This window comes from Panthera onca, chromosome E2, assembly GCF_046562875.1.
Source record: "Panthera onca isolate mPanOnc1 chromosome E2, mPanOnc1 haplotype 2, whole genome shotgun sequence".
In the NCBI taxonomy this organism is placed as follows: domain Eukaryota; kingdom Metazoa; phylum Chordata; class Mammalia; order Carnivora; family Felidae; genus Panthera; species Panthera onca.
Genome location: NC_138353.1, coordinates 31,401,264 through 31,426,761, shown reverse-complemented (window position 1 = coordinate 31,426,761; position 25,498 = coordinate 31,401,264). Strand labels below are relative to the sequence as shown.

The 25,498-nt window shown below is 46.8% G+C and overlaps 1 protein-coding gene and 1 long non-coding RNA gene across 4 annotated transcripts in view; one reads left to right on the top strand and one right to left on the bottom strand.

Moving 5' to 3' along the window:
* Window positions 1–25,498, bottom strand: part of FTO (FTO alpha-ketoglutarate dependent dioxygenase) — a 389,551-nt gene that overhangs the window by 36,194 nt on the left and 327,859 nt on the right. The window lies entirely within an intron of this gene.
* LOC132690380 (uncharacterized) lies at window positions 948–23,443 on the top strand. 2 transcript variants are annotated; one of them, XR_009615366.3, is made up of 3 exons: window positions 948–1,359; window positions 1,499–1,620; window positions 22,303–23,443. It is a non-coding gene; the product is annotated as an uncharacterized LOC132690380 (long non-coding RNA). The 2 variants fall into 2 exon arrangements; XR_009615365.3 differs by lacking the exon at window positions 22,303–23,443 and adding an exon at window positions 11,990–13,156.

The window sequence follows — 25,498 nt, the reverse complement described above, 5'->3', positions numbered from 1 at the left end:
GGTGAAGGGTTAAACACAAACAAAACCATCAACTTTATTTTGCCAGCATGCCTTCCACAAGAGAACAACCCAGCAGCCTCCTGGCCCCGGGGTCGGCCCATTAATCAGTCCCTTGTCAATTCCATGGCCACACTGTATGGGAAAATTAGGCTATGATCAGAAATTTTCATTACGAAACAGCAGCTCAAACAACAACGAGAAATAGACCGTTGCGCCCCCTGTCTGGCCGTCCTTTGCCCTTCAAGTGGGAGCAGTGTTCCACACAAACACCAGTTCTGGAGGCAAACGCCCCTTCTGATGCGATGCACAGAAATTAGAATAATTAAAGAAAGCCTAAATTGATGGATCCCATTTAGGCAGGGGAATTCTCCAGCGAGCCTTCTGCTCAAACATGTTACATCAATATTTTTGATTCCCTCGATGGTCCTGCACTAGGTACTGGTTTAAAGAGACATCAATCTGTGATGTCAGCATTTATCTAATGAACCTTCAAAAATCAATGTCCAGGATGGCCTGTTACATGCAGGCACCCAATTTGTCCACTCTCCTAGCCTTACTGGCTCAACCTATGGCCATAATAACAGCAGACGTGGACTCAAGTGGTCAGGTGGGATGGGTAGGCCGGAAGAGGCTGAGATTACATAGTCGGTCTCCACCCGGGGCACTCAGACGCGATACAGGGACGAAACAAGGAAGCCAAGATACCCTCCCGAACTTTCAAGGGGCCTCCTAGCTCCAGACATGCCCATCCGAAAACGATCTGCTTCTTCAACATCACTCCCCCTCAAAACGTATCTTGCCCTCGCGTAGTTGCCTGACAGGATTTTGGTCGCCTTCCTGACAGCTATGGTAATTTCCTGCTTTTTGGGTTACTCGACTGGGATTCCCATTTAGCTCCACTCAACAGGAGGCCCATGCTTAGTTCTCTCCTTGTTAGTGTTTATGCTCAACTCATCCTCACCCTTCTGGTAAGAGGGCTCCTTGACACTGATATCTTGACACGCTCACAGGCAGAAGAGAGGGCCTAAGTTTGTCTCACTTCTTTTTGCCTCTTTAAAATAAATTGGCCTGTACTGGCTGCCATGAGGCTGAGTTATTTCAAGTGCATAACTCAGGGTGACAGGTATGCCATTCACTATGCCAGTATTGGGTCTGCCTTCTAATCTCTGCTTTCATTCACGGTGGTTCTATCTCTCTTGACCGCAAGAGTCAGTCCTGGGAGCGGCGTGGGGCTCGGACAGTTGTAAGATGTGTTGTGTGGGCTGAATTAGCTGTTGTACAATTCCTGTCTATCTCACTGAATACAGCTTTCAGCGGCCCCTCGTGCCAAGTTTGAGTCCAATTAAACTACAATGAAAGGTACCATGATTTCATTTGCTTGGATTGTCACATTTCAGAAGTTCAGTAGCCTGCAAAATGTTCGCTGTCTCTCATTAAAGCCAGTCCCGGCAACTGTGTAAAGGCTCTAATTTAGCTGCTTTTTATACTCTGCTTTCAGCCCTGAAGATGGCTGCCTGCAGGGAAGAATCCTAACGCGACCCGAGATATCGGAAAGCGTTTCTGACCACACAAATGGAAAAGGCTCAAGAATAGCAAAACTGACTCTACAACAGAAATAAGGTAATATTCTAAAAGGCTCTTGTTACTTTTTCTGGCGTTGCTCCGGAAGAAGTCTTGCTGGAGGAAGGAGGGGTGTGTGTGCGTGTCTGTGCATGTGCCTGTGTTCGGGGGAGGCGTACGTCCTATGCTAAAGAATTATCAGTACGGTGATCCTATTTTCAGAACCATAACGAAAGCCCTGTACTTCTTTTCCTGATAGAAACATTTGTTTCTTCAAAAATCCGCACAACGCGGGGCGCCTGGGTGGCGCAGTCGGTTAAGCGTCCGACTTCAGCCAGGTCACGATCTTGCGGTCCGTGAGTTCGAGCCCCGCGTCAGGCTCTGGGCTGATGGCTTGGAGCCTGGAGCCTGTTTCCAATTCTGTGTCTCCCTCTCTCTCTGCCCCTCCCCCGTTCATGCTCTGTCTCCCTCTGTCCCAAAAATAAATAAAAAAAAACGTTGAAAAAAAAAAAAAATCCGCACAACGCTATTAAGCCAAAATTTTCGTGTAGATGTGCACTTAAAAATGAATTGCCTTTAATCGAAGAGTGCTATATGAAATCAGGTTTGTCCTGGAAATCTGACATGGATTAGACACTGGATAGATCTTAATTGAGTCCCAGTTGGGCTTACGGAGAAAGAAAAAAATCACCATTCTGTGGACTGTGACTATGCTAATTCCCATTATGGCTCCGGTTTGATGAGGAAATTGCTATACAGATGCCAGCAATGTCAATTACCATTTACTTACTGTTTACGAGATGCCAGGCAGGATGTTATGAGCTTACATACACTGTGCCATTTAATCCTCTTGATAACCCATTTTCCAGACAAGCAGACTGAGGTACCGAGAAAGTGAAGTCGCTTGCTTGTAAAGTCATGGCTGGTGAAAGAAAGAACTGAGAATCGAACCCGGGCCTGTCTGATTCCAAAGCCCTTCTTCCTAACCATTTGCACTCAGGTTTCGGTGGCGAAGGCTAGTGCAGTCCCCGGTGGCTTCACAAAATAAAAACTGGCAGGCACACCGCGACAGGGGCGATGTCTGTCCTGCTTCTCTCCGAGTCGAGATTAGCATGGCAGTGAGTCAATCTCCACCTCGGCCAATGCATTCACTTTGGAGGTCAGGGATCTTCTGGAGAATTCCAATCCGTCTACTAACTTTTCCATTTTCAAAAATAACGCTTGTGAATAGGGTTGTGTTTTTTTTTTCCTAATTACAAAAGAAAATTTAGAGAATTGTGGAAATGCCCAAAGAAGACAAAATAAATAACCCACAACCCCACTGCCCATATATAATCATTCTTGGTGCAGATTCTCTATTGCCCTTTTTTTTTTTTTTTTTTTTTTTGGCCTATAAAACTTAGGATTTCCAGTATTATTTGCTCTGAGCTTGGTGTTTTTCTCAATGAGTATGCAAATCCACCTAGACTACGTGTTGTGTCCTTCCTATGGATAAATGTGATTATGATCACTAGATTAGGTTGGCTGCTCCCTGAATGTTAAACCTCAGGTTCTTTTAAATGTGCTGTTGTCTCGGGGCGCCTGGGTGGCTCAGTCGGTTAAGCGTCCGACTTCGGCTCAGGTCACGATCTCGCGGTCCGCGAGTTCGAGCCCCGCGTCGGGCTCTGGGCTGATGGCTCAGAGCCTGGAGCCTGCTTCCGATTCTGTGTCTCCCTCTCTCTCTCTGCCCCTCCCCCGTTCATGTCTGTCTCTCTCTGTCTCAAAAATAAATAAACGTTAAAAAAAAAAAAAAAAAAAAAATAAATGTGCTGTTGTCTCAACAGACTCCATGGAGGCAAAACATGGAACTTTTTTTAAGGCCCAGGTGCTGAGAACAGTCCCAGCTGGCTGAGAACCGGAGGTCAAAGAGGCCCTGGGTCTGGCTGAGTGTGTCAAACTCTGAATCCCAGAAGCTTAAAATGTAATCAGAGTTCCTCCTACCAGCTCAGGGACCCACAGATCTTCTAGTATTCCTTAAAAAAAAAAAAAAAAAAAAAAAAAAAAGCCCAACATAAAACCGAAGAGATCAGTTTAATTATGTATGCGTAAGAAATAATCAAGATCAAAACATGCTTTCATTTTCTCGGGTAATTTTTTTTCCTTTTTTGAAACACGTATGGTGGATATTCTCGCTCGGAAGATGGAAATGATACCTCAGCCCGCAGCAGTCAAGGGTTTACAGAACTAGGGCTGCTGCTCTTTGCCTGGCCCCGGGAAGGGTGTGATGAACACAATCTGAAATCAATATCAGGGAACAGTTACTGCATCTCAATATTATTTGCCGAGATGGGCCACTGGAAGAGGAGTGGGAGAAGAGAGATATATGTCAATAGCTTTCACGAAGCACTCCACGGCCATGCACAAAGGGAGGTCAAATAACTATCAGCCGACCAATCCCCATTGTAAGTAGTAAAAATGATAAAATCAATATTATTAAATAAAAAGTTAGCACTGCTATTGAACTCTCTCATGATCTTAGCAGCGCCTGGCTGAAAATGAAGGAGGCTATTTTCCAATCTCTTTAGGGGCAAATGTTTAGGATCATAAACATTTGCAAACTGTAGGGGCAGATAGATCTTTCTCACGTAGAAGCGGAGCTGCGGGGGCGTGTGAACAATGGGGCCAGGTAACTGTCACCTCGCTAGAAAACAATGATCTTTCCCACCCAGGTGAACAGATATTTTGAGGGCTGCCAAAGACTACATCATTTAGAGCTGGACTTTGCCCCTCTGTCCTTCAGGGGGACAGAGGTTGGGCTGGCTCAGGGCTTTCCAGGAAAAGAGAAAAGGTCCTATTTGCTGTCCTTTCCAATCCTGAGATTTGGAAATGCACCAGGGGGTAAAAAAAAAAAATCACGGGAGAGAAAAGAAAGAAAAAGAAAAGGAAAAAAAAAAAAGAAGGAAGAAAACAAGGGCATTTCAATAGCAGAGAATTGACCTATTCTTGTCAGCCCAGAGGACTGTGGGGAGGTTTCTCAGAGCCAAGAACGCGTTCTTTGCTGCTGGCGTTGGGTGGCTAATTGTGCAAGCAGAAGGTAGCATATAGCAGGTATTGAAAAAGATAAATTTAGAATAAAGATAGTCCAGCCAAAAATTCCTATGAAAGCAGCAAGCCCCAGTTATATCTGGAGGAGGAAGGAAAAAAAAAGAAGGATGTGTAAAACTGAGTGACAGCCCGTGGGCAAGACTGCATTTGCTGCTCTGACCTGCATTTAAACACAGAGCTGCTTAGCCTTTTGAACACCTAAAGTTGGCTCCCTTGTTTGCATTTCATAGAAACTACTATAGAAAGTAAACAAGAACCTTTGGTGAATTATTTAGCATACAAATAAACCAGCAAAGAAGGCTAAGTAGGCCTATATGAACTAACTGGATTGAAATATTCATCTGTAAATAACCCTCCAATCTGGTGCTTTCACGTACAAATACTACATGGAACATTAGACACAACTAGCTTCTAGGGATATTTAGGCTCACTAGAGAGCAATTTTTATGTCTACTGGCATCTGTGGGTAGTGATATGGACTGACTGTTAATATAACCAACATAAAATTTATGTGAGCACTCACTGAAATAGCAACACACTGTCAGACAGCTGGTGGCTGATGCAGAGCACATGCGGATTTTATATGCACTGCGTAAACTAACCTTTGCAATAAAGATTTAGCAGGTTTATTAGTTTAGGAAATCGCTATAATTAAGGATAATTCATAATGGCCGCTTATCCACTCTCCAGCAATAGCTAGCTTAATTTAGGCTCCATTTCTTGGAGCCATAAATAAGTGAGCTGCTATCTTCTGCACAGATGTGGCATTCAACCTGTTCGTGTTGGCTGGTTTTTGCTTGTGTTTTAATCAAAAGCATTAGTAGATAAGACTATAAAAAGCACCGGGTTTGAAATAAATTAGCAAGAAATGCATCGGCAAAGTCTTTTTTTTTTCAACTACCCCCCCCACACAAAAAAAAGAAAAAGAAAAAGAAAGTAACCTCTCCCTCCAGAGGTAGAACAATTAAAAATAAATAATCCTTTTAAATGTATTAAAGGAACTTTCATTTACAAACCCAAGGAGAGAGAATGTGACAGAGCAATAACATTAATGAAGGCCAAAGAAATACGAGTGTGACCTCTCTACAGTATTTCCATTTAACTGTGCATGTAATTAAAGGCTGACCTTTGCAGATGCACCACACGCTGACGTGTGGCAGCTTCCCCTGTGATCCAAGCACAGGCTTCGGGGACGGGAGGTTTTCAGAGCGCAGTCGCCTGCCTTCAGTGTCTGCTCTCTGTCCCCACTGACAGGGACACCTTGCCTGTTGGTCCTTAGCAACACCTGACACTCTTCTTCCGTACATCCACTCCATCTTTGTGATACAGCCTGTGCACCTGGCACACACTCAGGCCATGAGTCAGCGAAAGGCAAGGCGTCCCAGAAGGTGGGTCTAGATCGTCAGCATCTCCGATGCCGGCTGGGTGGTGAGCATGCCCTATGTGTGGGGCCCTCTGCTAAGCCCTCCCTGGCCTGGTCCGAAGAGCCAGCCAAGGGAGACCTTCCCTTCTGGAGATGTCCCCCAGAAAGCTACAGCTGGCTGGCATGGGGATTTGGAGTCATATAAAGGGTGAGGCTATACAGAGACTTAAGAGTAGCTTTGTTCTTGAGATTTTCTTGACTGTGGAGTTAATCCTGGTGTAATGGAAAGGGTGTTGGTCTAAGAGTCGGAAGGTCTGGGCTACATTTCCCAGCTGTGTCACTCAACATCTGCTGTGACCCCAAGAGAACTAGTCAGCCTCCCTAAGCTTCAGCCTCCCCGCTTACAAAGTGGGACACCATCCCCTGTCCCATCTAGTGCACACGGACTGCTCTGAGGACTCAGGGACACGGTGCCCACAAAGTCTCCCGGGACAGCAAAACTGCCATGGTGAATTCTAGCCCAGCCACTTGGCGGGGGTCGGGGGGTTCTCCACCCCCGAGATCCCCCACTGCGAAATGGGGCCACTGCTATCTGCCAGTGAAGAAGATAAAGAGAAATAACGTGTGCAAAAGTGCTTCGTCCACTCGAAAGGGCGCTACCGGGTAAGTTACCTGAGCCAGGTGTCCTCCTGGGAGTTTCAAGCGCTGCTTGCTGCTGGCCCACGGGATGGGTTCCAAATACACCAAAGGTCCTCACAACCCCCCAGACCAGAGGCGGATGGTGAGGAGGACTGGGGGGGGGGGGGGAGGTGCTGAGGTAACGCCATGCGTTGATGGGCATGATGCCAAATGTGCTGGGAACATGAATTTTTAAAAATTGTTATCTCATTACCAAAATAATTTTTCCATCCCTGGGGGAGTATTAAAGGCAGCTCAGTTTTCTCTCTGAATAGTCTGACCCGGTGAACAAAGGGAGAGCCGGTGACAAGGATCAGTGAAACGCTACAGAAGACATTTCTCTCCCAAGGCACTCTCGTTGAGAAGGTGGGTTTGGTGCTGAGATGGAGGGAAGCGGCATCATGGGACATTTGTTTAATGGACAAGGGCTGGTGCGCAGGGAACTGACCACAAAGTTGGTCAGTGCTCGCGGAATGGCAGCAAATGAGCAGCCAAGGACGACGGAAAGAGTAACTGTGACAAGTGTTAGCACATCTCAGCTCTCCCCGGCGTCGGTGCCCCTTGCCTGCGGTGCCCCCCTCACATCGCGGCCAAGCCACGGGGTAGGTGGGCAGGAGCCGGGCACAGCCTGTGTGGATCAAAGTGAGGACATGTGCAGCCGGGCGAGGCCCTTGGCTCGCATCTTGTCGCAAAGGCCCTGGGAAGCGTTGTGACCTCAGCTCCCAAGTTAATAAAAACGGCCACAGAGCTCCGGTCAGCCACCTGAGCGCCAGTCTCTGGCACGCTTACCTGTAGCCCCGTGGCGGCAAGTGGCTCGCCCCCCCCCCCGCCTTTTTGTTTTATCCCCACGCAGGCCTATTTAATCAGGTGTGCACTCGAGAGATTTATATCCCCTGGAGAAAGTGATCTTGGCAAAATAAAAATCTAATGCTGTGGGTTGTAAAATAGGGCTGGATCCAGAATGGGGTAGCAAGTGGGGTCAGGCAATGGGTTGGCCCTTCCCCATTCCAGCGTTCCGACTGAGAGTATTAGCCCGAAATGAGGAACATATTTATCAGGGAAATCTTTTATTCTTTTCAAATAGAGTTTCCTTTAGGAGTCAAAGTTCACAGGAACATTTACCTTGCTGGTGCACAAATTGACATATTTAATAAGGCTTCTGGAAATTCGGAATTTAAATCATGGTTAGAACGATAGGGTCAGACAGAACATGTCAAACCCAGAACCCAGGGTCAGAAAAAAAAAAAAAAAAAGGTTTTCATTATCGCCGAATTACTCTAAAACATTCTCAGCCTCCAAAAATTTGAAACTAAAATACGGTATCTTAAAACCAACAAACAGGCCCCAGGATTTTCTAAAGAGGCACAAAGTTGTGAGGACCTGCCTAGGCAGGGAAACACATGCTAAAGTACACAGCCCGCAAACAGAAGTCATGAGAGGAACAGGAGTTGTAAGAGTCTGAGCTACACAAAACCCCTTGCAGGAAACAGAGCTTCTCAAACACAAGTGCCCTGCGTTAAGATCCCAGAAGTAAAAATAAGCAGCTAAGTATGGTGGAGAGGGATTAAGTGCACATCTACCTATGACAAAGGCAGGTAGCAAAGGAACACGACAAGAGGACTCATTCGAGGAAAAAAAAAAAACTTAGCACTGTTATTTTTTTTTTAATTATTACATTAAAAACCGAACAAGGACTTGGTAGATGATTCTCCACACCCTGCATGGAGCCAGCTTATTAATGCTAACAATCGTGGTCACTGTTCTAGAAAACATACTTGAATATCGGTTTGCTTCCATTCCCACCTCCTACTAACATGCGCTTCAGACACAGGACCCATCGTGCAGAAACGTCTGGGTCCTCGATACATTTAGGCTTATCCCTCGGGCCAAAATATTCTTTGTAGGTTAAAGAAAGCAGAGAGTTCTAGATGGCTGTACAACATCTCAAGGCTTCTGTCCCAATCCCTGACAGGGACCGGAGGAGGCTTTACTCTTCGCTGTGATGCTTATTTTCACCTCGTATGTGTTCCATAACTTTCCAGGAATCTCCGAGAGCACAGCCAGGCATTCATGACCTTAAGAGTAATTAAAACAAAGCGTACTCTGCATGATATCAACAAGGAGATTCACGAGTGTAGAACACGGTGTTGTTTGGATCTGCGGCCCGGGTGGGAAAGGGCAGAGCCGCCTGGCACATGGCTCGTTTCTTCAAACGATGTCCCTCTGAATTTCTTTCCTTGAAGAAAAGCAGATTCCCAACCAGAAATAACAAACCTTTCCAACAGAAAAGATAAATACGAGGCCCCCTGCTTCCGTCTGCCCTTTGCCTGGTGCCTCTGACACTTAGGAGTAATATTTTGCTAACTATCAAAACTTGGATTCATTTCATTTGCAGATGGGGACCCCTATTGGTATGAAAAAAATCCCGGGGAAAATGGAAACGGAACGCAGCCTTCCGAACCAAACACCCTTGATCTTACCAATAAACACCCGCCATTCCATTTCACAAGGAAAAACCGAGTTGAAATCCTTTCCCCGCTCCTTCACCAACACCCACCCCCCCCCAGGAAAGCCTGAGCGCCCCCCCCCCGCCCCGGGAAGCCAGGTTCTGAAGATCCCCCCCCTCGCGCACCCCGCGGGGGCGCGCACGTGCACACGGCCGCTCTCCTCCAGCCGCCGGTGTCACTGGGGCTGTAGTCCATTTCTCTGCTGACACATCTCCGTGTTGGGCAGGGTTTCCAATCCTTCATGACTATCTATTTGTCACTGCAGGTGAGTGGTGGCACTCAGCCTGATCCCCAGCCACTTTCACAGTTACTTATCTGTCTTTATGGATTCATCCTGTGTGTCAAGCCAGCGCATAACAGCATTACTGTCAGGGTGACAAAACTGTCCCCAGAGTGCCACAAATGATTCTCTCTCCTTCTGGCTGCTAGCAGGGGAGACAGTGACACTGCCTCGCCTCCCTCATCCTTCTCCGGCCCCCAGCCCTGGTTCAGCACCTCCCCCTGCACGGAGAGCTGGTTCCTGATGGGTTCGGGAAGAGCAGCCTTGCAGGGTCTCTAAAAATGAAGAAGAAAAAGGGGGCAGGGCCGGAGCACGGCTCTTCCTGCGAGGCGCCCAAGCTCTTGTCGCCCGCTGCTCGGAGGTGAGGCACCCGAGTGTTTAACACCTATCACTGAGGCAGCCAGGGAGTAAGTCCTCCCTCTCTTCGACTCCCAAGGCCTGTCACTTTCCCACCCTCCCAAGCACACGCACGATCCACAGGGAAGGGACCGAAAAGGCCGTGAAGTGCCAAGCCCGTAAATCTGCACGGCAATGGCCAGCTTTTAACGCTGTCATTTCCAGAGCAGAAATATTAACTGGAACTAATAATCAATATTGATTGCAAGGCTGCGCCGGGTTTGCCAAATGATCTGCAATCATTTTCATGAGCCGACGGCTTCAAAAACAACATTTCTTTTGTGTCTTAAATGGAGCCCCCCGTTCCATTTTCCTCCACAGGCTTCCTTCCAAATGTAATTCTGACAGCAACGCGGTGCCTGTGGCCATGTTACTTGGAAGGAAGGTTCCTGCGTTCCCTTTATTTTAATCCCACCACGGCATGCCGAAACTAACGCGGCAAAAGAAACACTGAATTTTTATTGCCACCAGAAACTTGCTTGAGGATCCCACGCTAAGGCATGCTAGTCCTAAACCAGGCCCGCAATCGCTCCACTGGCCTGCCCGGAGTGACCTTCTAATGCCGCTCACAGTTTCACAGATCCCTCCAAAATCAAGGTCGGTGGAGCACAGCTCTGTTCACCAGGGCATCCGCGCTATATTTGGGGGCTTCAGTAAGTGTTAGGAAAAGAGATAGTCCACAAGACACTCTACTCACCAGGTGGGGTCGGGGATGAAGTCTGGTTGGAAGGCTTTGCTTTCCCTTTGAAAGGTCAACCGAGATACAAGTGCGCGCACGCACACACACACACACGCGTGCACACATAAACACGCGCCAGTTCAGGCGTGCCTCAAACTCTGCTTTGTTCTTATCCTGATGAGCACTCACTGTCTGAGGTTTTTTTAAATAGGTTCAATCTGATTTCTGACACTGGAAAAACAAACCTAAAAGCAATTTAGAAAACACCTGCCCGTGAAGTCAGATGGCAAAATATCTAAAGCTTCTCTCGAAATCTGTGACCTCAGAGGCTGACATGGTTTGATGGGAAATTTAATGTAATAGGCTGCGAAAGCCAAGAGGCCTGTTGTCAGCAATGAAGGCTGAAAGTTAGCAGAATTAATAACACTGTACAATGGAACAGCCCTCAAGGGACAAGGCTGCAGAACCAGGGCAGTGGGGGAAAAATGACTTTTGAAGTCATTTCACTATGACACTCTGTCATCACTGCTAAACGGAAATAAAAAATCGGCCGAATCACCGCATGTTTCTTTGTGTGTCCTTCCCTTATCTAATATAAAGTAATAACACCCCACCCAGGCTGGGAATGGACCCTCGAGGGATTCCGAGAGCTCCATTTTGAATCACTAAATGCAATAAGAATAAATGCAAGTGGGAGTCTGTTGAGCAGAGAGTGATGCCTGGTCTGTTGCCCATCGAAAGCCAATAAATCTCAATGCTTCAACAAGAGATGAAAATGGTTATCTCATCATTGCAGTGCCAGGGCGAAATTTTCTCTGCGCCAGAGTATTTTTATGGATGATTTATGTCTGGGAAGGATAGTTATTTAGCAAAATGGCAGATAATGATGAATAGAAAGTAAATATGAATAGCAGCAAGGGAGTGGTGTTTTGCCGCCGCGATAGACCAAACAAAATCCCTCCATAAAGTACATGCCACAGATAATTGCCGTTACACTGAAGCTAGAATCCCTATATGACTGAGAGTGAAATACAAATGAGCCCATCTGATTTAGTAAGTGATTGCTCTTTGTTGTTCTAGAATACATGCCCCAGGAGTCTGCTAATTTTTCTTGAAAGCATACTTGGTGTCTACGGAGTAGCAGTTACGAGCACAGGCTTTGCGCTGCATCAATGGATTCAAATTCCGACACAACTGCCTGGTTGTTAGACCTCAGGGAAGTTCCCGAACCTTCCCAAACCTCAGTTTCCCCATCTGTAAGGCGAAGACGACAGTAGCGACCTCTTAGGTTGGCGGTTAAGGAGTAGGCGAGGGCCTCTGGCTTGAAGAGCCTGGCGTGATTCCTGGCACAGAATTAACACCATGTAAATACTCGCCATTACTATCAGTCAGGGACCAGCCAACCCAGGGAACTATATATTAATCTTTTAATTTTTATCCAGTCTTCTCCATCCACTGAATCTTTCAGCTGAGCCCAGAGTAAGATCTGAAAAGGGGAAGAGTTATAAGTGGAAATTTTGCAGTCTGGTTGGGTGAAGGTCAACATTCACCCAGTACATTGTGTGATCATCCCACCATCACCATCCTTAACTCTCAAGGCACAAGAAACGGTCACATTATCAAGCTGGAAGAGAAATAAGGAACAAAAGAAATTATTCATGGAGTTACAATGCAAAGAAGTCTATTTTAAAAATAAACAGAACTGAGTTTTTGGAGCCTCTGAATAAAAGATAAGTTGACTGCACACAGAATGTCAAAATGGAGGGGAAGGAAGGTATTTTTCCCCCCAACACTTTTTTTCTGTACTGAAGCACGACACAAAGGAAAAAAAAAAAACTAATTATAGTTTTAAATGTCCAAAACGCCATGTCCACCAAAAGCCCGATGCTCATTAGTACTAGTAATTAACTTTACAACTGTCAACACAAACAGCACACAGGCTGACAGATAGAGAGTAGCTCGGAGGGTGCTAATAAATCCGGAAATAACAACTTGACATACAGATGCACAAAAGGATGCAGGTGATAAAGAAATGTTGACATCAAATCTAATTATCTTCGAAACGGCCAAGTACAGCACGAGCCACAGTTATTGCTGGTGATGAGCCCCACCGGAACGGCGCTTAACCACTGCCTGCAACCCAGCTTTTACAGCCCTTGTCAGAGCTGGTGAGGACAATATCAAACAGGAAATTATGAGTGCCATGACCCCTCCAAGTCAAAAATCCAGTGATGAATATGGGCTCAGCAAGGCATAGCAGATTACCCCCTCACGAGTTCTAAAGCTGGGATGATATATGACATTTTTATCAGGCACTTTCTCAGGAATGTCACCAAGAGGGAAAATAAAGGCCCATGCGCAGAGACTAGGTGAATTATGCAACTGTAATTGCCGATCATAACCTGATATGAGTTGAAATTGCTCTGTTTTCATATTGAGATAGCATAAAATTGTCGGGAAATGCAATGGCTCCTTAATGTGGGCTAGATGAGTCTAATATTCTGATCATTTTTCACTCGGCTTGCAAGGTAAATCGAGCTTCCTTCGCACAGCCACTGTGGCCCAGGGCAATCGAGGGGCCCAATTTTACACTTGAATTGAGCAAATATGTGTAAACCACGATTTTTCATATTTTCTGCATGCATAAGAAGATGAAACATCTTTATCATCGGTATTGTCTGGCTGAGCTTATACAAAATATTAGTTTATCTGTCCTACTTTGGTTCATTCCATAAGCGAGACACATAGATCTGAAAGAAGGCAATATCCCCCCCCCCCCCCCCCATATATAAAACAAGTCCATCTTTTATGCAGTGTCACCGCACAAGTTTTCCCATTCGGAACCAACGCCACCACCACAAAAGTCGACACAGTGGCAGCGCCACAAAGGAAGACATTTTTTCGAGGGGAGGAGAGGAGGCCAATCCAGGCGCTAAACGCAGCCAACTGTTCCGTCATTCTCCTGTTTGCGCACGGGAGCTGGGGGAAAGCCAAATAATCCCTGATGTCTCTGCTAGACTGTCTCCCTTTTCCCACTTAAATCAGTTACACCGGCAAGAGGCTGGTATCAGCATTTTATTGCTTTCCCGCTGCGGCCTGCGGCAAACGGAAAAACAACGTGTTGGCTTTCTTCCTCCTTGGAGTCAGTTCTAAACCTGGGAGCATCGTGACAGTGTTATTGGGGCTCTTGGGTGCCTGGTCCCGTTCCTTCTTGTTCCTGAGCCCCGTCCCCTAAAGGGTGGAGGACCCAGGCCCAAGCAGAGATGCTTCTTTGTTACAAAGTGGATTTCTCCCTCCATAACTTCTGCTTCTCATCCCCAGGGCCTAGGCAGCCACCCAAGGCCACCTGTGTCCGGGGCAAGCTCTAGTTCAGCCTGAAGTCTAGCCTAGAGGATGAGGTCCTGGAAATAGGTCTGTTAATGAATCAGTCTCTGCACACGCCATGATAGCAGGGTCCCTCTGAAGAGGGGTTCCTTCCACTGTGATTCGCGACTGACCGTCAATATGTATTAGCGCTTTACTGGCTGGCGTCTTTATCTTCTCGACATTCCTAGAAGCATTCCAACGCTAGGCCTAAGACATGACTCATCCCCCGGCCATGTTCAGCCTCAAGCCAGAGTGAAACCTGCATTTATGTAGCCAGCAAGTATACACAGCATTAAAATAATCTCGTGAGTTTTTTTGTTCTTTTGGAGACAATCAGTTGGCTTTTAATCAAAGGACCCCTCGATAATAGGGTTGCTGCTAACAGAGAGGCTGCAGAGAAATAAAGAAAAGCACCACACTAAAAAGAGCCACTCAAATGGGAGTCAGATTCAGCAATGGGATGCTCATAGCCCAGGGCCAAGAACTTGAGATCACCTTCCCTCTTCTCTAATGGCCAACCAGTTCCATAATGAGTCAATGCGATATGGGGCAGTGCTGAATACAGTGTGCTAGAACTGTCTGAAACTAAACGAAGCTAAGGTACAGTTAGAGAAAAAAGTGTTTTCTGTGACATACATATATATACTGGGATGCCAGGAGGCTGTGTAAAAGACTACTTTCTCAGTTTTAGGGCCCCCTCCCCACATTCTTTGCACGCCCACTGCACTTACGTGAATGGCCCTTGAGCACTCTAAGTTCCTCAGAGGCAGGGACCTTGCCTTATTTGTCCTGGTATCCCCAGCATCTAGCATAATCCTTGGCAGAGCTGACATTCAACAAATACCTACTGAATAAAGTGATGCTTATGGTAATCAGCCATTACACTCGTCATTTATCGCTGTGCCATGAGTTACCCTCCAAATTAAGGACTTAAAACCATGAGGGTTATTATCTAGCAGTTTCTGGGGCTCGGGAATTTGGGGGTTGGGTGGCTCTTGGAAGGACACGAGTAACCTATCAGTTGGTGCTGCAGTCATCTGAGGCTGGAAGATATACTTCTAAGGTCACTGGTGTGGCCATTGGCTGAAGGCCTCAGCGGCTTACCATGGGGCTTTTGGCACAGAACTGCTCACAACATGGCAACTGGCTTCCCTCAGAGTAAGTGGCAAAGACTTTCTTGACTGCCACCTTCATTCTTCAGACAGAAAACAAGTCAGAGGTGGAGACAGAAAATCTGTTTTCTGGGCCCTGAAGATACCCTTCTAATCACTAAATAATGGGAACCTGAATTATGCCCATAAATGACCTGAGCCAAACTAACCCAAAACAGAATCTTCCTGAGTAATTTATTTGCTATTTTGTATTTTCCTAATTTTTGTTTTTAAAGTAGTGGAAGATGGGAGCATAAGTTTTTCTGCTTCTGTGTTTCTTGTTTTGTTTTGTTTTTTAATCCCAAGAATCGACTCTTCTCTTCCTAGGGGATCTTTATTGAATTGCAACACACTCGATATTATTAAGAATTCTGATCAGAGGTAAACATGCAAAACACTCAGCCAAGGGGATTAAGACTCTTTGTTAGTGTTTACGTTATCTGTTTTTAATTCCTATATATCCTTTCTTTATCTCAGTGTTTCAACACTAATTGCAAAACAGCCCTCACTAACGGTAATGAGTCCCTGGACCTTTGCAGACCTCCAGACAGAGCTCGGTGCATAGATAAGGCAGCCCCTTAACAAGGCTCAGTATCTGGATCAAGGTCTTTTACTGCTTTTCCACTTTCTTTGGCTCATCTGGGCTTCCAGAGGCTAAACCAGCTCACTAAATCATGGAGTTCAGGGTGATATCTTAGTCAGCGGAGAGTCTAAACTCAGCTGAATCTATTGAAATGGATATGCTGTTCCCGGCTTGTTCAAGATGCTTCCTTACTTGAAATGGAGCAAGGCTGAACATCAGTGTATATAAGAGCGCCCATTCTACTCGGTTCCGCAAGCAGGGCTTCATGAAAACTGGGCCCTGTCCTCCAATTAATCCTGGTTCACTGGTATGAACTGACTAACACTAAATTAGGCTTGGTCTACAGGATTTCAACCATCAGACCCAACTCTGTTCTCCATCTTTTCCTTCCCTGAATGTTCATGCCGCGTTTCGGGTAATGTTCCCTGAGTTGTGCCTGCGTGGGAATCATAGTCAGGCGTCAAAGAAAGAGAACGAGCTCTTCTATCAGTGGGGTTGGTTCAATTGCCACTTACTTTATTTAGCGAGAGAGAAGGTACATTCTGTCTTCTCTTTCCCTTATCCCCAATTTTCCACTCAGCCGTCTCTACGATTACAAATATCTTTTACTCTTTTTTCATTACCGACTCACCTCCACATTGAAATGGTTACCTATTTCACCTTCCTGTCTGGTCTCTTCCTGTAGCCCCCTTCCAGAGACTTAATTCAGAGACTGTTGCTAAGCAACTATACATCATAGCAGCCACTCGCCGATCACTAATTGTCCTCAGCACTTTAGCCTTACAAATCCGGACAGCCTGCAACAATGGCCAGGAGTTTCCGTGACCAAAAACATACCCAGGGGTTTCTTAGCCCAGTATGGACAGAGGCACCAATGACCAGGTACCGCCGTCACAGCAGTCACCAAGACCTCCGGTCCGATGCCTACCGAACCGCACCGTTGTAAACCCATCAGCCGGGCACCGTTCTCCGGTCGTGCTCAGGAAATGAAACCGGAGGTGAGGCTGGAAATATCTGAACACACGCACTGATGAAAATGTGGACGCCGACATTTCACACACATTCACCTTCCTCCCCGCTGGCCACCCCATTTCTATCGTCTCTGGTTGAATGGAGGATCTATTAGTAATCAAATTTCAGCCTCAATTTTATGGTGAGTGTAATGGAGTTAATTTCTCTAATGCTAGCAGTTCATGGAAAAGGTCTCTTGTGGCAGCACAGGCCTGGGATCCGCAGCAGCTGTCAAAGATGCCGCTAAGGAATTCTTTATTAGCTAAGATGCAACCAGGCAGAAAACTCATTACACAGTGCTAAATATACTTAATCACATCTATTAGAGAAAAATGAACTTGATAATTACAACAAATAACTAAACTGTAGAAAGTGTTCAAGGGAAAAAAAAAAAAAAAAAAAACAACAACCCACACCAGGATCTAAGTATACAGGGAATGTGAGCCGCTCAAGAGTCAAGGCGAACTAAGAACGTGAGGCTTTGTGCGGAAGGAGAAGCCCAGTCTCCAGGTAGGTGGGGCTGATTTAAGTTGCTCAAGAAAATGACACATTTACATTTCAAAAGTGCCCTTGTTTATTTAGTATATGTAAAATTTTAATTAGAAAGGAATCCTCAGAGGGTAGATGCTTTGTTTGTAGACTGGTTCTTGGTGCGGGCGGGGAGGGGTAGGGGTGTTGTAAGGGAGCCCAGGGTAAACACTCGGTTTGACAAATAGAGATCTATAATAGCTCGGTGACACGTAGGACTTCCCTGGAGCCTAACAAATGTTAAGAGTCAAATTTGTCTTTTTCGTCTATCTCAGAATGGAAGTCCCTGAGGTGGTGGGGGGCGGGGGGGGGGGGGGAACCTCCACCATCCCCGACTGAGGAATATACATGAGAAGCCCCACAGTGAATGTCCCCTATCAGTTCTTCCCTGCCTGACCTCACTCAGGAAAAGTCACTACTGACAGAGGCAGTGCTGGGCACTTCCGCTTCTGGTAGCCCACAGGAAGAACCAAGATGGCTCTGAGGTGAGACCCAACAGGAGGCCATCTCTGGAGACCAGGAGAAGGGGACACCTGATCACGGTTAACCATGAGGAGCGAGATCAGGCTTCTGGGAGAGAAAAATAGAGGGTGGGCAGAGGTGAGACGCAACAGAATAAATGCTGAAAGACAGGAGATGCCATCCTGCCGTAGAACTCAGGGGAGCCCCAAGAAGTTGTGACAAGCAAGGGCCAAAGCAGGCCGAAAGCGAGCCTGGGGGAGTCCTGACTGGCTGGCAACTCCTCTCTGCAGAGAGGAAGGATGGGCACCGTTTTTAAGCATGGGAGTGGCAGGACGGTTTCATCTCTCTCGAGTGGGCTGAACAAAAATATGCTGCTGCTACCTTTGACCTCTGACGGCGGCAGCAGGAGAGGCCCCCCGACCCTCAACACTGGGCAAAGCAAAAGTCAAGCCTGTACCTCCACACGAATAACTTTCCTCTTACTCCTCATATTTAAAGGGAATGAAAACAGAAGCACTAAATGTGATTCTCCCCCATCCCTAACACTCAAGTTTCCTGGTCAAAGAGTCAGGACGAATGGCCTTTGGCATAAGTGAGGGACATTCTTGTTCTGTCACCAACTCAGTCTGTAACCTTGTCCTAGTTTCCCGCCAGGAAACCCCTCCTTCCCTGACAAAGCGTAGAGGGTTCTGGCACGATCCATGCTAGCCCTGGCAGTACCCCACTCCCCGGGCTACCATCAAGGCAGGTGAGCCCCTGTGCTGGGAACGCCAGGGCAGGGCTGCTCGCTTCTCCCCACGTGATGTGACCGCAGAAGGACAGAGCCTTGAGAGTTGCTGGCAGACATCTTGTGGCCCAGTGAGGAGAGTCTACGGGGGACTCACGAAGGCGGTCGCCTCAGCACGTGGAGCAAAAAGACACAGGTCACAGCCACCTCATTTGAACCCAAGATCACACTGCGCTAAAGCCAGATCTTCTTGTCCTTTTCTTTTTTTTTTTTTTTAAATTTTTTTCAACGTTTTTTATTTATTTTTGGGACAGAGAGAGACAGACAGAGCATGAACGGGGGAGGGGCAGAGAGAGGGAGACACAGAATCGGAAACAGGCTCCAGGCTCTGAGCCATCAGCCCAGAGCCCGATGCGGGGCTCGAACTCACGGACCGCGAGATGGTGACCTGGCTGAAGTCGGACGCTTAACCGACTGCGCCACCCAGGCGCCCCTTCTTGTCCTTTTCTAACACGTGAGCCAAGGAGTCATTTTCTCCACTACTTTCCCCCACATCCCAGCCGGGCTCTTCCCCCCATCTCAACCGAAGGAATCCTAACTGATGGAGCGTCCCACGTCCCCTCTCGACCACAATGCTTCGCATGGACTCAGCCTGCCCCTGAAAGGCCAAGTGACTTAAGAGGAAACGACCTAAGCCAGGTGACCGTTGATGGTGTTTAGGGCCTACATCCTGCAGCCCAGACCCCCCCCGGGAATGGGCATTTCTGAACCTGGGCCACAGTGCGGAGGATCACTGGATCACGGGCACTGGCTCTCAGGGCCGGGTACAGAGATCAGAGGACGCGGGCGGCGTATCGGCCCAAACCCGCCATCCAGCTGCACTGTGTTTCATCACGTATCAATTTTTACTGAAAAGAAAACCATACAAATTTAATCAGCTCTTCATATGGAAATATTTAACTTTTTTTCCCCTGGAGTTGTTTGATATTATTGTTTTCAGAGTCAGGATTAAAAAAAAAAAAAGTCAAGATGTGTGATAGTGGTGGACACAGAAAAGCATCCATTTCTGGCAAGAATGCAAGTCTCATTTCCAGTAGACTCAAGGCTTAAATGCACTGGCGTCTCCGTCAATTGCCTGGCTCAATGAAGAACATATTACATGCCCATAACCATGAAGTATAAGACGAGAATGACCCATCCCTGCACAGCCCTCACCCGCACTCAAGGCAGAATGCCATTATCGGTGAGAATAATACGATCTCAGGAAAGTTCCCGTTGCCCACAAGCCTAGGGAGTGTTCTGTTTTGGCATCCGAATCTCTGAGGCTTCCATTTGCTCCTCTGCCCTTCAAAGATGTTATCAAACAACTCCGTTCCAGAGCTTTTAATCTCTGAAAACCTATAACGTGGAACTCTCTTACATATACACCTATTAAAGGACTATGTTCTCTCTCAGTAGTCATAAAGTGTAAAACACCTCTTAAAAAGCGACTTCCTTTGTTTCCCAGCCAAGGGCACAGGAGACAAAAGAGGCTGCCCTTTAAATATAATTTTAAAACACCGTGTTAAATAAAATGAAGTGTTGATATACAAAGTGATTTAAAAACGAGGGCTGCTTTTGAGATCATGGGCGTTTTTAAGCGCAAAAAGTGACGTAAGCTGCAGGCCAGAGCCAAGAATTTCCCATCTCAGAAATGGGTCATCAGGAGCCCGGGAGTGAGGAAAGCGTAGCACGTTGTCACCAGCTGCACTGAGAAGACCCGCCAGTGTGAAGGCCACACATCGCTGGTGCCATTCGTGGGGGTGGGGGCAGGTCAACCGTAAAGCGTGGCCCGACCCCAGACCGGGACAACTGTCCAAAGCACAGTCTCAAATCCTTACAAACTTCTACCCTTGAGCAACCCGTAAAGCAATAACGGGTACCGGCTGTGCAGCTATGAGAGCGCCAATCCACATCCCGATGAATTTTCTCGGCGCGATTCCGCTCTATGGTGGAGGAATGGGGCCACTTACTAAGGGCCATGGTGTCTGCTGGGTGGGCAGGGGTAATCGGGCAGGCTCCTGGAGACCTCTTCTGGCCATCACCATGTTGCGAACACTTGCCTTTCCCCTCGAAGGAAGAGAGAGGGTGGAAACTGTTGGCAACTGAGGAGATTACAGGCCTCTTCCTGAGACAGGGGCTTTCTGCAACCCAAGGCACAGACAACTTTATGTTGATGTTATGGATAATGCTTTTTTTTTTTTTTTTTTAAGAGGAAAAAGAAATCCCACTTCTATTATGCAATCAGGAAATTGAAGATGCCTATCTCCAGATAACCAACTGGCTGTGGTAGGATTTCAGTTGGAAACTTTCACGGAGAATGTTTTCCTACTGTCGGTTCTGGTGTTTCTGTCACTTCACATTGACTTTTTTTTTGCTCTCTGTAGCAAATAAATCAGAAAGTTAATAGTTATGTTGATTTGTTGGAGCCTTTCCCCCACCCCCTTCCTCTAAAAAAAATAAAGAGAAGAAAAGAATAGCTTTAGAGGGGGGAAATACTGATCCCAGCGTGTTAACAACTCCATCGCGGTTTCGGGCTGTGGTGATGCCAACTGTCTAGTAAAAAGAGAAATTCCACTGTAGCAGAAGTAATAAAATCTTCTTTTAAAGCACAAATACCACGCAGGGAGGAAACGTAAACCCTTGCATTGGGACAAGGAAGGTGGGGGGGGGGGGGTGGTATGGAGTAAAATATGGGCTGGAACATAGAGGATTTGCGGTAACCACACTACTTTGGATAATCTTTCACCAAAAGCAGCTGTTTCCATGACCCAGAACCTTCTCTTTCTCTTAATCCATCACCTAAAGGATTGCAGAGAGATGTAAGCTATTATCGGAGGCTACCTTCATTGTTATTCATATGGCAAAATATTTATCACCCACTGTTTTTTCAAAGAAGCTCATCCCAGAGATGGATAGTCAGAAGATTCCCATCAGCATAGCAACGTGCTTATGGCAAGCCAAATGTGGCTGCTCTGGGAGGGAGACAGGTAGGTACGGAGAGGAAACTTGTGTTCATATTCATATCCACCAGTACGCTGTTGTCCCTCCCAAATCAGAGAGAGCTGGGCATTTAACATCCGAGTCCTCTATCTGGATTTCTAGGTCTCATAATTGACAAATAATGGACTTTCCTTAAAATCAGGGTCAAAGCTCCCCAAATTACCACCCTTGGTGATGAACACACTGGGCCAACTGTTCCCCAGGCAGCCGGGAGGAATCCTGTCTGCCCCACAGGCCCCCGCTCAGTTACTCCAACAAAAGGCAGCAGTTGAATGTAGAGAAAAAGTCAAGTGAAAAGAGTGAGGATCCTGTGACATGGGGCATTCACCAGCCAGATTGTTTTCACACAATCACTCAATATCTCTGATGATGGCCAGACTTGGAAGGGGGATCCGCTTGCCAGGTATCGCTTGGACGTTGAGAGCCAGCAAGCTGGAGGCAGAAGGCAAAGCCAAATTCCTGTTTCCTAATTCAGGCTCTCCATTAAAACACCCACCTCCTTGATGCGCAGCAGAACCCTGGGAAAAGCCCCTCCCCCCGCCCCCAGGACAGCTTGCAGTTTCTACCCCTCCTCCCCCACCGAGGGGCCCCCCCCTCCCCTTTTCCTAAAATTCTGTCTGAGGAAACAGAGGGGCAGCTCCTGGGGAGGTAAAACGCGGTAGCAGCAGCTGCCCCAGCCACCACCTTAACACTTTAATGAATTAAATGCAAAGACACAAAGGCATGTATTTCATTTCATCTGGTGGCACCGCCAGCCCTCCCGCTGCACGGGCTGTGTGTAAACACTGCACTCCCCCCCACCCCCCCCCCCCCCTTCACCACACTTTGGATTTAATTGTATTCCTAATTGAAAATGAAAATTAATTTGCTTTTGATCAATTCCAGGTGGTAGATCCGCCTGCAACGGCAGCAGAGCCTTCGCTCTCCGACTGACCACACGCACGTGCCCATAAACACCAACAGGCGGCACCGGTGGAAGCAGGCCGCCGTCTCTTCCGGCGCAAAGCCCCTCCGGTGTCTCGTGTCCCCGCCCCGCGCTGATCGGCAGTGTTCAATTTTTAATAAAAGAGTTACACAAGCGACGATACTTGTGGAAAGAGGCCGCTGACGGACTGGCGGAGTCCGGCGCGTGATGGGGGCCGCGGAGCCGCAGACGAACAATGGGGGCTTACAGCGAGATGTACGCGGGGGATCGCAAATAACCCGGCATCTGGTTTCTTTATCTGAGTACCTTTCTTACGGTTTGGATCTTAATTTTTTACAGTTGACAGCAGTGTTATTTGAGCCAGTCAGTGGCATCTGGCTGCTGGAAAGGAAAAAAAAAAAAAAAAAAAAAAAAGGAAGAAAGAAAAGAAAGAAAGAGGGGGAGGAAAAAAAAAATCTCCATGCACTTTAATTAATTGTGGAGAAATTACATGGTCCTCCAACCGTGTAGTTTGTCATCAGTGCACATTACAGATTTATATTAGATGTTTCTCCACAGTGTCAGGAATAATTAAAAGGGGGTAGGAAATGATGCCAGCCAGCAATGCTTTAGATCAGCGGTGAAAGTTTTATATTTATTACAGCCAAACAATTTTAGAAGAAGATGTCAACTCAGAGGCTTGACTGTGCATGGAATACATATCAGGCTGGGGGCAAAGCCAATGCTGCTGGCATAATGAGAGAGGGCTAATGTTTCATCTATCAGGCCGACTAGAATTGGTGCGCCGTGCCACAGTCATTAATGGCGCGGCATCCCCTTTCCTCGTAAAAACGTTCACCCCAAACAATAAGGAACATACGCCTTTTTCTTTTTCCTGAAATGATCTCCGTCCAATTGTTCTCTCCGATCGTAATAAGAGCGGAAGTGCTAACTGCATGTAAGTCACTGTTTTTGCTCAGTTAACTTGAGCTACGCTTCCATGGCTTGGGCGGCGCTGGTAGGGGTTATGTCATAAAAAGATATCCAAGTGGCTTTTGCTTTCATTGAGCGCCTGATTCCAGCATCCCTGCCGGGCCCTTCACGGGGGCCGCCATGGCCAGACAACGGCTAACATGAGTGGTGATGGCCATCCTGTACCCCCACCAGCGGAGAAACTCAAAATCTTAGTCATTCCTGGTACCACTGAACAAACCTGGAACTTATTGCTTTAGCTTTTCCGGAGGTCAGAGCCAAGAGCTACATTTAGAAACCAAAGGTCACAAAAAAGCAGATAAACGTCAAAGAGAACGGTCATCCATAGGACATCAATCTTCTGGCTTGCTCTTGCAAGAAAGCAGATTTCCTTTTGTAGCACCAGCACCCTGGGCAGCACATTTGAGGGGGGTCATTAGACACCCTCTACCTTCATCGTGCGTCTTGCAGGAGAGTCAGTGTATGTGATAATCCCCTAATATGTGATGCCTGTCACTTCCTATTTATTAGCTTCTGGCCCTGGACATTTTCATAATTTCCGTGCAGCTTTGTGGCCCCAGAAGTGGAGACGTCCTGGGATTCGTAATCTCAGGACAGCCTTACCTATGACCCCGTGGACTCACAGGAGACCAGGGCACCAAAAAGCAATTCTCTCCAGAGGATCTGCGGTCTACACAGTGGGGATCCTCTGCCCTTAGACCTTCACAAGATATGGGAAAAGGCAACAGGGCCCTCATAGCAACGTAGATCTCAGGGAATTGCCAAGAGAATTCGTTTCAAGTTTAGCGGGATTCTCCCACAATAAAGTAATAATACCCTCGATTATGTTAAATACTTCAGTAACAATATCCTTAAATTACAGTGCCTTAAAATTTTTAAAGTGCTTTTGTAAATATTACTTCATTTTGCTAATATTTGTGTAACTCAATGTGGAAGTAGAATAGGGAAGTAACTGTAGCCCTTTCTTCTTCGGTCTTAAATAAAATGCCCACGTCAGGCACATTTTCCCTTTGCTGAGGGCTTAGAAAAGTCAGCATTTCGTTTTCTGAAGTATTCTCTGTCGTTTAAATACAATCTAAGTGGCTTCTTACGGCCCTGCCTTCCATTCTGAATCCTCCCACTCCTCTACTCCCCACCCCCCCCTGCCAATGCTGCTCCCACATTCTTCCTGTTCCTCCCTGGGGTAAAGCCCATTCCCACCTCAGGGACTTGGCACTTGCTGTTTGTCCCGTCTGCCTGGAACGCTAATGTCTTCACGGGGCTGTCTCCCTCTTGTTTTTCAGATCCCAGCTTAAATGTCACCTCTCAGAAACGCCTTCTCTGACATCTCGAATCACTATTTCCGCTTCTACACATTTCTTAATTCACCTTCTAACTAGATCTTTCTTACGTATTTAACAGGGGTCCCCTGCATTGGAATGTAAGCTCTGAGAAACACTACAAGTTCAGGGTAGATGTATGTTTAAACATATCTACGATTAGTTTCAAATGATCGATGTGTCAAATTTTTCTTTCATTCAGTAGAAAGTCTTTAATTTGGTTAGGGTAACTGACGTTTTTACCGTGTAAATGAGTTTTCTTCATCCCATTTGGATTTCAAAGCCACTGATGGAATCCTCTCCTTTGGAGTGAGCCTAATGAAATTAACCAACTTTGAAGACATGTTGTTGACTTAGAACCGTTATTGTTGGAAAGAAAGAGAATATTAATAAAAGGTCAAGCCACCACATCTTGTGTCCCTAACAGGATTATTTTACAGCCCATTATTTCACTGTTAGTATTAAAGCGGTTCGCTCACTAGGTTTGCACTCGGCTTTGAACTGAGGTTTGCAGAGGCCCCACCAAATCCCTGCTAACTGCAGCTTCAGACAGGAGCAGCTAAGAATCACCGGCTCCCAGCGCTAGGGCATTGAACAGCCGGGGCGGCCAGCGACAATCCTGCACCCTGGGGACTGGCCCAGGGCCAAAGGAGAGGAAGTTTAAATGAGAAGGGCAGATCTGAATTCAATACAGAAAGCAAATTCTTACCGGAAGGGAGAGGCCTACTAAGTGACTTAAAGACAGGAGCAAAATCTCTGGAGCGGTACGAGTAGGATAAACCCTTGATGATCCTGCAGAGGTGAAAATGCTACGCGCCTCCACCCCCAAGTTTCCGGCCCAATCTCGGCAGCGTTTTCTTCCTTC